An 11837-nucleotide genomic window follows, 5' to 3' on the forward strand; every position below is an offset into this window, starting at 1 on the left:
CCTAGCTCCCCTCTTCCATAGTGTTTATGTGGGAGATGGAAATAAATCACATTTGTGCTCACTTTCATCCCAATAAAATGATGCATTTATTGGAGCTGCTCAGCTCTCCTTCTCGCCCACTTCCAAGGTTAAACACATTTATTCATGATTGCTCTACTAGAAGTTGTTTATAATTCTGGCTAATTTTAGGAAATATTTCTTTTGCACTGTGAAATAGACTGTATCTCTCTCTCCCATCTGTCACATTGATTGCACAGTTCTCTCTGCATTTGGATTGTGCATTGTCCCTCTGTTCCCACCTCTTGCTTATCGTCCGTGCTTTCTGTATTTGGTGAACGTCCAAGTCACTATAGTGAGGTATTCTGCTAGTTCAAGAATCCCATGCTAGGATCAGTTTAGCTTGTTGTTTTTCCTAGTGATTGGTGTCCTGGCTGTTGGGCTACCATCTTCATTGCTTTTTCGTTAGGGGTGGGTGTTTTGCTTCCCTTGCGGGAAGTTAGCGTTATTGCGCCCAGACAATGAATACGTATTATAGAGATGGATCACGCTTTCCTTCGGGTTTACTTTTTGGCCCTCTTGTGCTTGGCAGTGGAAGCAGGGTTTGCTGTGATGGCAGCACGAGTTTAGTTTTTTGTAGGTTGCTTAGGTGTGGGGAATCCGAGCCGCCTCCGCTCCGCAGCCTTTGTGGCTGAGTTGCTCTGAGTCTGCAGCCGCCGGTTCAGGCTTGCAGAGGGAGGTGCGGGGTCTCGCCCCACGAGGGGGTAACTGCTTGGCTGTGGAAGTTGTTTCTGTGCGACCCTGGCTCGCTCTCGCTCCGCCTGCCCGCGCCGGCAGGCAGGGGGCGCTGCTGCTCCGCCCTGCTGCCTGCTCGCCTCTCTCGGCGGTTCCATTGGAACAGCCGGAGACAACTTGGCGCCATTTTGAAGCCGACAGGCAGACCGGGGCGAGCTGCGGAAGGGGAGGGGGCTAGAGGCGATTGGCTGCGGCTACGGCGGCGGCTCCTTTCCGAGCCCAGAGCAGCGGCAGCGCGGAGCGGACCCGCCTGGCAGCAAGGAAAGGCGGCGGCTGCTGCAGGGGAGGTAAGGAGCGCGGCCGGGCGCCCCCCACTGCCCCGTTTCATTTCCCTTTCTCCCCCGCTGCAGCCGGGCCGGAGCGGCGCCAGCCTGGACCATGCTGCGCGGCCAGTGTGTGGGGGCGCCCGGCCCGGAGCCGAGTCCGCGCCCCCTCCCCCCGCCACCGCCCCTGCGCGATCTCCAGCCTCTACACACTAAACTTGACGCCCCCTCCCCTTCCTGGTCCGGGGGGAGGTCGCAGCGCGGGGGCCTTGGCCAGGGGGTGACCTTGGCGGGGCTTTGCTCCCCTCGCCCAGAGTTGCAGGCTGGTGCTGTGGGTCGCCCCCGCCCTCCTTCCCCGGGTGGCCTGAGCTCTTGCTGTTCCCCTGGCGGGCGGCGTCGCTCCCTCAGTGTGCTGCTGTGGCTCCTTGTGGCGGAGCCGTGCCGAGGGGGTTAACGAGTGTGATTCCCCTGGCGCTGGCTGTCCCCTCGCTGCCTCGGGCAGCTGGTCTAGCCCCCGCTTAACGGCACTCAGGGCTTCCGCAGCCCCGTCGTGCTGCTGCCCGGGGTCGAGAAGGGGGGGGAAGACCCCATCTCGCTCCCTTCAACACTCTCCACTATCTAGTGATCGGAGGCTGCTCAGCTAGGGGGAGGTGGTGACTGAGGAGGACCTGGATTTGGTGGGTCACTATTTGCAGCAAGCTCCTTTCCCCCATGTTGTCTTTTTTCACCACGTTCTATTGGGGTGGTGGGGGGGAATGGATGTTTGGTTAATAAATTTGAAATTTTGCACTTGAATTACTAGGTGAAGGACATTTTATGTGTAGAATATGTATTGTTTGAGTCTCTGGTCGAGGAATCTAGGTCTGTAACTTCATGCTGCTTCAAATAACTCTCTATCTGTTCTTCAAAACAAATCAGCAGTAAATGATTATGTACAAACCTGAAAATTCAACTGCAGTAGCTGAGCTCTTGCTAGACAGGCTTTTACTCTGAAAGAAATAATGAGATTCCAAGTTGTGAGTTTTTTTAATTTTTAAATGGTTACCTATTGATAACTATTTCTTGTCAATTGTGTTATTAAGTTTGGTTTAACACAGTTATTGAATGCCACTCAATCTTTTATTTGATTTCAAGACTTTATGAAGTGATGGGGAGGCACTTTAGCCATGTTCAGTGTCTCTTCATTAACAGTGACATAGATAACAAATAAGGTAGAAAATTCTAAACATTGATGATATTTAAAGTGGAATATATCTCAAATCTTTGTCTTCAGGTGCCGGTAGGTATGTAGTGACATACATTTTCACATTCCCTCCCTCAAAACAAATTAAGTTGTCATCTTCCCAAAAACAACAGTAGGTTCTAATTTATTTGGTCAAAGCTGGTATAGTGCATTTCATGTGTCAAATAATATGCAAGTTCTGTGTATTCTATTTTAAATTACTGTGTAAAACAGATGAAAAACCTTTTTTTAATTTTTTTTTTTGAACAGCACTAAATGTGCTTAGTTTAATCAAGGTAGAATTAGGAGTCAAAGTAGAATTAGGAAAATCTTCCACTGGGAGGCTGGTGAAGCACTGGAATGGGTTACCTAGGGAGGTGGTGGAATCTCCATCCTTAGAGGTTTTTAAGACCCAGCTTAATAAAGCCTTGGCTGGAATGGTTTAGGCTACGTCTACACTACAGGATAAATTTGAATTAGCTTAAACCGATTTTTTAAAACAGATATTATAAAGTCGATTGTGCGCGTCCACACTAGGCACATTAATTCGGTGGTGTGCGTCCATGGTCCGAGGCTAGCATTGATTTCTGGAGCAGTGCACTATGGGTAGCTACTGTAAAATAATGAGGCCAATAACTTCGATTTGTGTCCACACTAACCCTAATCCAATATAGTAATATCAATTTTAGCATTACTCCTCTCGTTTTGTAAGAGTACAGAAATTGATTTAAAGAGCCCTTTAAATCGATATAAAGAGCAGTGTAGTGTGGACGGGTGCAGCGTTAAATCGATTTAATGCTGTTAAAATTGGTTTAACAGCGTAGTGTAGACCAGGCCTTAGTTGGGGCTGGTCCTGCTTTGAGCAGGCAGTTGGACTAGATGACCTCCTTAGGGTTAGAAGAAACCTCATCTTCTCTGATTCTGTGAAACATTTGAATATATATTATGCACGAAACACCTAAAAAAAAGTTACGGTTAGAGAATCAAGAAATTTATGCTCTCTTTTTGACTGAAAAGTGCCACATGCTCAGCACCTACATCTGAAAGCATGTACAAGAGGAAACAATCGTTGTTATCCCAACACCTTATGCCTATGTATTCAATCTGTTTTCCCTTGTGCCCATGTTTCTTATTCTTATAGGTCAATGGTAATAGCTAATACTACTTTTGCCCATTTTACTATTACACCAGTTATACCAAACTGTAGTTCTGTATGTCTTATCTGAGAAGAAGCTGAATAAACTAAAGTTGTAGAAATATGAATTAGACTTGTGTTTTAGCATTCAAACTTGCTACATATTTTGAAAAAATCAATCCGATTCAAAGTAGAGATTTAAGTTGGACAGTTCAGTGAAATTATTAAGGTTTAAATAAAAAGTGACAATTGCTGAAATTTAATGTTTTGAAAAGGAAAGGTGTAATTCTTTACTCTTGTCTCTCTCGTGTACATATTTTCTAGAGGCAGTGCTGCATGTGTGACTGATAGGTTTTTCTGGTGAGATGTAGTTTCTGTCTCTCCTGTTTTATCTTTGTTTTTCACCTTTGTCTGGTCTCCCTTTCTGTGTCCTATTTTTATTTTTTGAGCGCAGATATTGTACTTCATGCTGTACAAGCATATGAAAAAAACATAGCCTTATTCAGACAGAGCGCACAATTCATACACGTAAAATACACAATCAACACACAGTAAAATGATTATCACGACTAGACTTAATACTTTTACATTTATAATCATTGAAAAGTTTCTTGGAGGAAGTGTTTTCTAAGGTTGGATTTGGAGGAGTCAGCATACTCCACTTGTTGCACAGAATGAGTATTTTCAAAGGAACAACTTGGAAGAAGGCATGAAAATGAGTGGAAGGGGGATCTGAAGAGGGAGATTAGGAGGGTGATTTTTAGGTACAGGAAAAATATAAGTTGGAAAAATGAGAGAGAATTCATAATCTCTTTGTTCACCTTCGTGGTGGGGAGTTGCTGTTTATCATCTCTCATCAAAATTAAATGGGTTATGTTGGTGGTAAATGTTTTTATTTTATTTGAGATTTTCTTAGTTAGGCCCTTATCCTCCCTCAGGATTCTCTAATGCAGACTTCTGAATCAGAGTGATCTTTCATTGGGATGACTAGGACTATTGACAGACATGGGTCAATTTTAACATAAACAATACAGAATTGGGGCTGTAAGCAGTACCTGAGAATGCAGTCTTTTTGTGTTTGTGGATTAAATAAACAGAAAAAAACTATCCATTCCAAGAGATGGCACTGGTTCACTAAGTAGTTTAATGTCTTATAACATTGCAAATAGTATGTGGGACAGAGATTGAGGCATAGAGTACAGATTTTTTACAGTAAACTGCATTTTATTGTCACAGAAATTATGCATATCTATCCCACACAGACTTTTTTTTGGTAATGTCAGCTCTTACCACTAAAATATGGTGTTCTTACTAACTTTAATAGAAAGTGTGAAATGGAAGTGAAGAATAAAACCGGGGTTCCCGTTCCTTCTATCAGAATTTGTAAATGAAATTGAGTCCTTCAAGCAGGAAAATATAAATTTAGTGTGTGTTGCTCTCAACTTTTGTTTTAATTTACACTCTCCTCTTTTCTCCTCTCCTTTTTAATTGCAGGTCTCATAAGATATGCAGCTGTCACTGGGGCGGTAGTTGGTGGGGAGGGGCACGGAAGGGTTGGATATGTGCCACTCTGTACAGATGTAAGAATCTGATGACCCATCTTAAGAATTTAGAAGTAAGTAGTCAACTGCTTGGAGAAACTCTTGAATCCTACTGCAGATTTTCCTTGAGTGCCATTTTCTTACACTTGTATTTAGTTTTTCATTAAAAAAAAGTGCATCAGCAGATGTGGCACAAGTGTCCTTTAAGTCCAGAACCCAGATCATCCTCTTAATCCCCCAATGCTCTGGTTGCTTTAATTATCACTTACATCTTTCCATGTAAAGAGGACTAGACTCTGAATTGTGAACTAAAGGCCTAGTTATCACTGGCTTTGGAAGGGCAACTGTAGAATGGGGCTCCTCAGCTCTCTGAGCTAAGAGGTAACAACATTATCTAAGAGTTAGTGTAGTCTGTTGCTTTCAGAGCAGTCCCAGCCTTTGCTTCACTGTCAATCAAACCCAGTTTATTCACATGGGAGATGAGTATAATACAATTAAGCCTAATATGAATTTCTGAGAGAAGTTAAACTAGAAAAGAAAAACATTGACACTTAATTGTTCCAAAACTGAGATTTCAACTCTTGTGGCACTCAGTGGATGCATTAGTGTAATATGTAGGAAGTGTCCAAACATCTCTTTAAATACACAAACTTTCCATATCCAGTTCTAAAACCCCTTTGAATTTAACTTATTTGCTTCACTTTTCTTAGCCCTGGTCTACAGTACAAACGTATGTCAGTATAATATGTTGCTCAGGGGTGTGGAGAAAACAGCTCTTAGTGATGCCGTTATACTGACCTACCTCCTGGAGTAGAGTGTTGTATCGATCTATGCTTTCCCATCGGTATAGGTAGCATCTTCACACAGTGCAGCTGCATCACTGTAAGTGTAGATGTGCCCTTAATGTCTCTAGACTGCTTCTGTATATATTTTTGGGATATTGCAAATGAAGAACAAAGTGTATCCCATACAACTCCGTTTTGATAAAAACAAAATGGACAGAAGTTGTAAGTTGAGAATATGGGACACAAGTGCACCTTGTGGAAAACACTTTGTTTTAAGCATCCTGGTGAACTTTGTAAACAAACTGAAGTTTTTCTGCTGTTGGTTTTTTTTTTTAATGTTAAGCATATCTGTTATGTGACAATGAATATTTTAAGTGGTTTAGGGTGGATTGATTTAAATCAAGGTGATTTAAATAATCATTCAAATGACCAAGTGGAAAGCCCCAGTTTAAATAATGAATTTTAATCAGTTTTCTTGTTGTACTTCAGTTTTTTTCTAAAGAAAGGTGCATTTACGTTGATTGACATAACCATTAAAACATGTTGATTAATCAGCTAAATAGAGCCTTTACATTAGATCTGGTACATCTGTTTTCTGCCTATGAGGATACACTATAATTATTTAAGCAATTTTTTAGCTTAATATTTTCATATTGATTGTATATTTGTAGTATGTTAGAAAACGAATGATATATTGCTTATTTACTAGATAATTAACTTTTTGCTCATGATTTGTGTCAAGCTACACTAGGATAATAGCTGGAATTTAATTAAACACAGAACAGCAAATAATATGTATTTTTATTAAATCAAAACAAGCTCACAATACACTACATGACCTACTGTTCCATATTCATAAAGCTTGACCTCACAAGTTAGATGTTTTTCCCTCGATTCTTTCTTTATAAAAAAGTGATAGATGGATGAATTAAGCATGTTAATTTTTATTTACATGTTTTGACAGATTATAATAAATTTAGGCCTTAACTTATTTTGTATTAAATTCAGATGTAATTTGGAACAGGTTTATGTTTTAAAAGAAAACCATATTATAACTTAAATAAAAAAAATCTGATTTAAATAAAATCTTTTTTTACTTGAAAAAACAGCTTTGGTTTTTTAAAATTTTATTTATTTATTTTTTTATTCACTGATACGCAAACATGATTTTGCACTCAGCACCCTGCAAGACATTGGTAATTATTTTTGAGCATTGGTCTGCTAAACCCAGGGTTGTGAGTTCAATCCTTGAGGGGGCCATTTTAGGGATTTGAGGATTGGTCCTGCTTTGAGCAGGGGGTTGGACTAGATGATCTCTTGAGTCCCTTCCAACCCTAGTGATGTATGATTCTATTTTACTGGTTGAGATGAGTGTGAAGCTTCCTTATGGTTAAGCTTTTAGGGACCCTGTTTTCCTATGTATAGGAGTAATCTATTCTAAAGAGAATAAATTTTGCTGGCATCAATTTGTGGACTTTCTTTATAGGGAGTGTGATTTGTGTTCTCTCATTGTTTAATCTGAAGAGGCAAAGGGCGTTTGGATTGCCCTTTTTTTCCATCTTGCTGCCTGATACTTGTACTGTCTTTCTGTGGATTCCCTCACATCTGGGTAGCTTTTACAACAGGGGTTCTCAAACTGGGGGTCGTGACCCCTTGGGGTCACAAAGTTATTACCTTGGGGGTTGCGAGCTGTCAGCCTCCACCCTAAACCTCGCTTTGCCTCCAGCATTTATAATGGTGTTATAAATCCTTTTAAATATATTTAAGGAGGAGGGAGAGAGAGGATCACCCTCAAAGATTTGCTATGTGAAAGGCGTCACCAGTACAGAAGTTTGAGAACCACTGTTCTACAATGTGTTGGGGAACTAATATAAGATAAGTGAGATTTATTAACATGTGGTGCTATATTACTGGCTGGAGGTAGAAGGGAGAATTTGGAGGGCCCCAGATGACCACTTCTTTACTCCAGCCCAAACTTTTCACCTCCAGTTGAGCTGGAACCCTATGGCATCCCGTTAGGGTTTTGAGGGAATTAGTTTGAAAGCATCAGCAGGTCGGAAGTGTATTGTCCTTTATGAGGTACAGGTTGCCTGATACAGTTGGGACAATGTGTATCCTACAGTGTGTATCCTGTTAGTGTTTCTGTAGTTAAGGTTGAAGATATAATTTTAAGTTCCATGTTTTCATGTTCGTATAACTTACTGAAAAAATTACCTGTTTGCTTGAAGTTCATCTATAGTCTCAATCCATCCTTTTTTTTTAAAGCTTGATAGAATTCTGTTTGGCTGTTTCGAGAATTCAAAATGTTTTTCCTAAACAGAGAAATCTTTGGAAGTACTATATATAATTTTATAACTTGTATGGCTTTATAAAAGCACCTTTTAAACTAAGTTCATTGGTTCATTACCTCATCTTGTTTCATATACCTCCTTAAGACTCATCTCTGCTTGCCTACAAAACTCTACCTGCTGATCATGGCAAAGTAGGTGAGAAATTGCCTGTCCTTCCTTTTCACTTACTAACTTGCCCATTTCTTGCCCTCACTACCCCCCCCTTTCCCCATCCTGTTAAAAAAAAATTTTAAACAAAAACTGACAAAACATTTAACAGATAAATCTGTGCTGAGTCTTCACCTTATTTTTGTTATATTCCATTTGTCAACCTTTTGTCTGTGTCTTCAGGACAGGGATTGTGCTTTCCTCTGTGTCTTTATCTATACGCACACAACTTGTATTGGTTTAATCTGAAATTTGTTTAAATTTTATTCAGCAAATTAAGCCAAATGTACACCCCAGCTGTGTAAGTCAGTTCTATTTGTACAGTGCCCAGTAAAATGACTGTAGTAACTGGGGTCTTTAGGTATTCATATATAAATGTTTGTTAATAAAAATTGAGAAGTGTCTTGATTATTTTTCTTCAAATATATCTAAGTTAAAAAACGTAGTATATGGTACATGTACATTGGCTTTTTTTCTATTTTTAACAATTTAGGAAGGTGCAAGATTTTAATAAGCATAGGAGTACAAGTATTTTGGGCATCATACAATTTAAATAAAAGTTTAGGCATAATATGAACCAGATTAGTTTTACCTGAGTGGCATATTTTAATCAGTGTCATTTTTTAAAAAGCATTACACTGTCGTCTTAAACATCCCTTGATTCTGCTGGCATCTTTGCCAAACACCTCGAGCCATGCACACCACGATCCCAGATGTGTTTATCTGGATGTGTTCAATTGTACATTGCATTAAAATTTTATGTGCTCTCAGCTGTATGGCCAGAGGGCATATAACTGCTTAACTGGGCCCTTTCCAGTGGTACCTTATTATTCAAGTAATACTTCTAAAGCCTAGATTTTTGTTTGTGAAGTTGGAGGAGAGATCAATATTCAGGCACTATCCTGGGTCCTATAATTTAAAATTTTTAGTTTTTTCTTCTCCACTTCTCCTGGATTTTTTTGCACTTCTTTGCTCTCATCCCTTTTTAGCAGATTTATCCTTCCCTTATGTGTGGAAGCTGAAGGAGTTTCTAGGATCTACCTTTTTACTTTCCTTCTATCCTATCTCAGTGTATATCTCTAGTGTTAGGATAGGAGTTTTAAGGCTTTCTGATTTTTGCTACCCTATTTACTAACTTTACTAACACACCATTATTGCTAATAACTTGGTGTTTAGGATTTTGTTGTACTGGTGTGTCCTGAACCAAGGAAGGAAGGAACAAACAGAACATTAAAATGAATTTTTACTCAATCCTGTATTTTACATAATCTCCCTTACTCCATAGATCTGAAGAAGAGTTCTGTGTAAGCTTGAAAGTTAGTGAAAGAGACAGATACTGGTCCAATGAAAGCTATTACCTCAACCACCTTGTCTCCTTGATTCCCTCTGATTTGTATAGGGATTTTTAAGGGTTAAAACGCTTGAAGTTTCTCAAATAGTATTAAATGTCTTTGTTGAGGAGTTTTAGGTGGTAGCTCTGTTATGTTCTGTTGTTAAAGACATTCTGTTTCCTAAAAGGCGATTCAAGATGTACACACAAATGGAGAGAAGATTTATTTACTTTATAGTAGTATCAAGAGGCTATTATTGTACAAGTTAGTGTAAAAACATAGAAAGCTCTCAGTTCACTGTGACATAGAGTAAATTGCCATGCTCCCCAGGAAGAGAAATCCCCTAGAGAGAGAGCAACTTTGTCTTCTCAAACTCAACCAATCAGCACAAATTCCTTGATAGTGCATTTACTCAACTATTTTTAAAAATTATCCAAAGCTTTGAAGACCCCTAATTAGTTTTTTCTAAACTTAGTTTACAAATTCATTTGGTTCTGTTTTACGCTTTACTTTAAAAAATTCATGTTATTGATTTAAAACAACCATCCTAGCATCCATTGTCCACCTTAGTTTAAAATTTCAACCCAGAATGGGATTTCACACAGCTTCCTTTTGTACCTTTTCATTGCTGTTCTTTGTCAACTGGTTGGGCTGTTAAAATTGCTTAACCATCACTCTTCCTCTCCAGGGACAGTTCAGAGGGTAAGGTCTGCTGTCAGTAGATCTCAAGTACTAGGCAGTCTTCTCCTTTCTATTTGTATATTACCTTCTCTGCTTTAGTTGTTTCCCTCACTATTTTTCTTTTCCTAGTTTTATTTGGTCTTTTGTCCCTTGAGATTTTTCTTTCTTTTCCTGTGGTCTCAAACTTGATATTACTGTTGTCTATAATGCTAAATGTGTACATAAGTACTACAAAGATCGACCTTCAAAAAAGTGAAATGCAGAATAATGTATAAATGTTTGAGACTTGTATATTGAAACAAAGATTGTACCTGTGTTTAACTCATTAAAATGACATAATTATGCACTATTTTCAGTTAACAATGTAAAGAAAAGGATGATATTTCAAGGCTGGAAAAAGAGGCAAACAGTTGTGCACCACTCCTCACTGCACTCCAAAATATTTTCCTGACTGCACAGGGAGGATTATGGTTTGGTTTTAAGTTTATGGCTGTAGCCTATTTGGATTATGAAGTTTTTGGCTGACACAAGTATGTATGGTGATTCCCCCCCCCCTCCTTTTTTTTCCTCCGCTTTACCAGATTCTGAAAGATTGAGAGAGAGGGATTCCTGTGTGATACTGTTGATTAAGGCAGTTGTCCTTATTGCAGAATCAGGTTCCAGAGATTAGTACTAATCTTTGCTTGCTGCCCATCTAAAACTGTAGTATTGTCTGACAGTATCAGGACTTTTCATTCACTAGCATGGAAGGTTTGAAGTTTTTGTAGTGTTCTCTTGCCCTCATCTCTAGAATACTGATGGGTGGTCTGGCTTGAGAGTAGTTATGTTAGGCTAGCTGAGGCGTTTAGGTGGGTACCTGACCTGATTAGAATCTGATATCGTGAAAGTTCATTCTGGATCTGATAGTTCTCTGCTTTTCTTGAAAATTGTAATCTCTCTGATACAGGGTTAGGGAGTGAAGAGTTTTTAAAGGGGGTGAATTCTTGTGCAGTTTTATTGGACTCTGTTTTAGGAGTAATTATTTCTGAGGTGTTGCCCAGATGAACTTTTCAGGAGAGACATCGCAGAATTCAAATGGCCTTATCTTCCCACCCATTTCCACCTTCAGCCAAAGAGATGGACTGAGTATATTAATCAGTGAGTCTTTATTAATCAGAGAAGTTAGATTGTGCCAGGACACATCCAAATAAGTGAGCATCTCTTTTGTTTAACTGGTTTAATGAACTTGGAATTCCTCTTGGATACATTTGTCGGAGCATCTTGAGGCCTTGGAATATAGCTTTTTGAGAAGAGGATGGTAGTGATACCAAGGACTTTATGTGGTTAAAATGAGCTTCTGGAACTATTTTTCTTTTGACAGTTTCAGCTACAAAACTCTGAGCCTTTAGAAATAGCCTTGTTTGCTTTGCCTTCTGTCTCTAAAAGTATAAACATGAGCTGTTGCTTGCTCTGGGAATAAAAGATGAACAAGGAAATGCCTTCCTGCCAGGCATTTCAAGCTCTTTAAATTCCCATCATAGACCAGTATGGAATCTTATTAATCACATTGCCTAAAACCAGAACACACTTATCCAATCCCTCATTTCAGG

At 39.6% G+C, this 11837-nt stretch overlaps 1 protein-coding gene across 2 annotated transcripts in view; it reads left to right on the forward strand.

Annotated features, from left to right (window-relative positions):
• The first annotated feature begins 919 nt into the window (after positions 1–919).
• Positions 920–11837, forward strand: part of PDS5B (PDS5 cohesin associated factor B) — a 261481-nt gene continuing 250563 nt past the window's right edge. Inside the window, exons 1-2 of one of the 2 annotated variants that reach the window (XM_030563149.1) lie at positions 920–1079; positions 4907–5027. The gene's annotated coding sequence lies outside the window, so the exon portion shown is untranslated. The remainder of the gene's footprint in view (positions 1080–4906; positions 5028–11837) is intronic. The other variant, XM_030563141.1, reaches the window with a different exon arrangement.

Source organism: Gopherus evgoodei, chromosome 1 (assembly GCF_007399415.2).
Source record: "Gopherus evgoodei ecotype Sinaloan lineage chromosome 1, rGopEvg1_v1.p, whole genome shotgun sequence".
In the NCBI taxonomy this organism is placed as follows: Eukaryota; Metazoa; Chordata; order Testudines; family Testudinidae; genus Gopherus; species Gopherus evgoodei.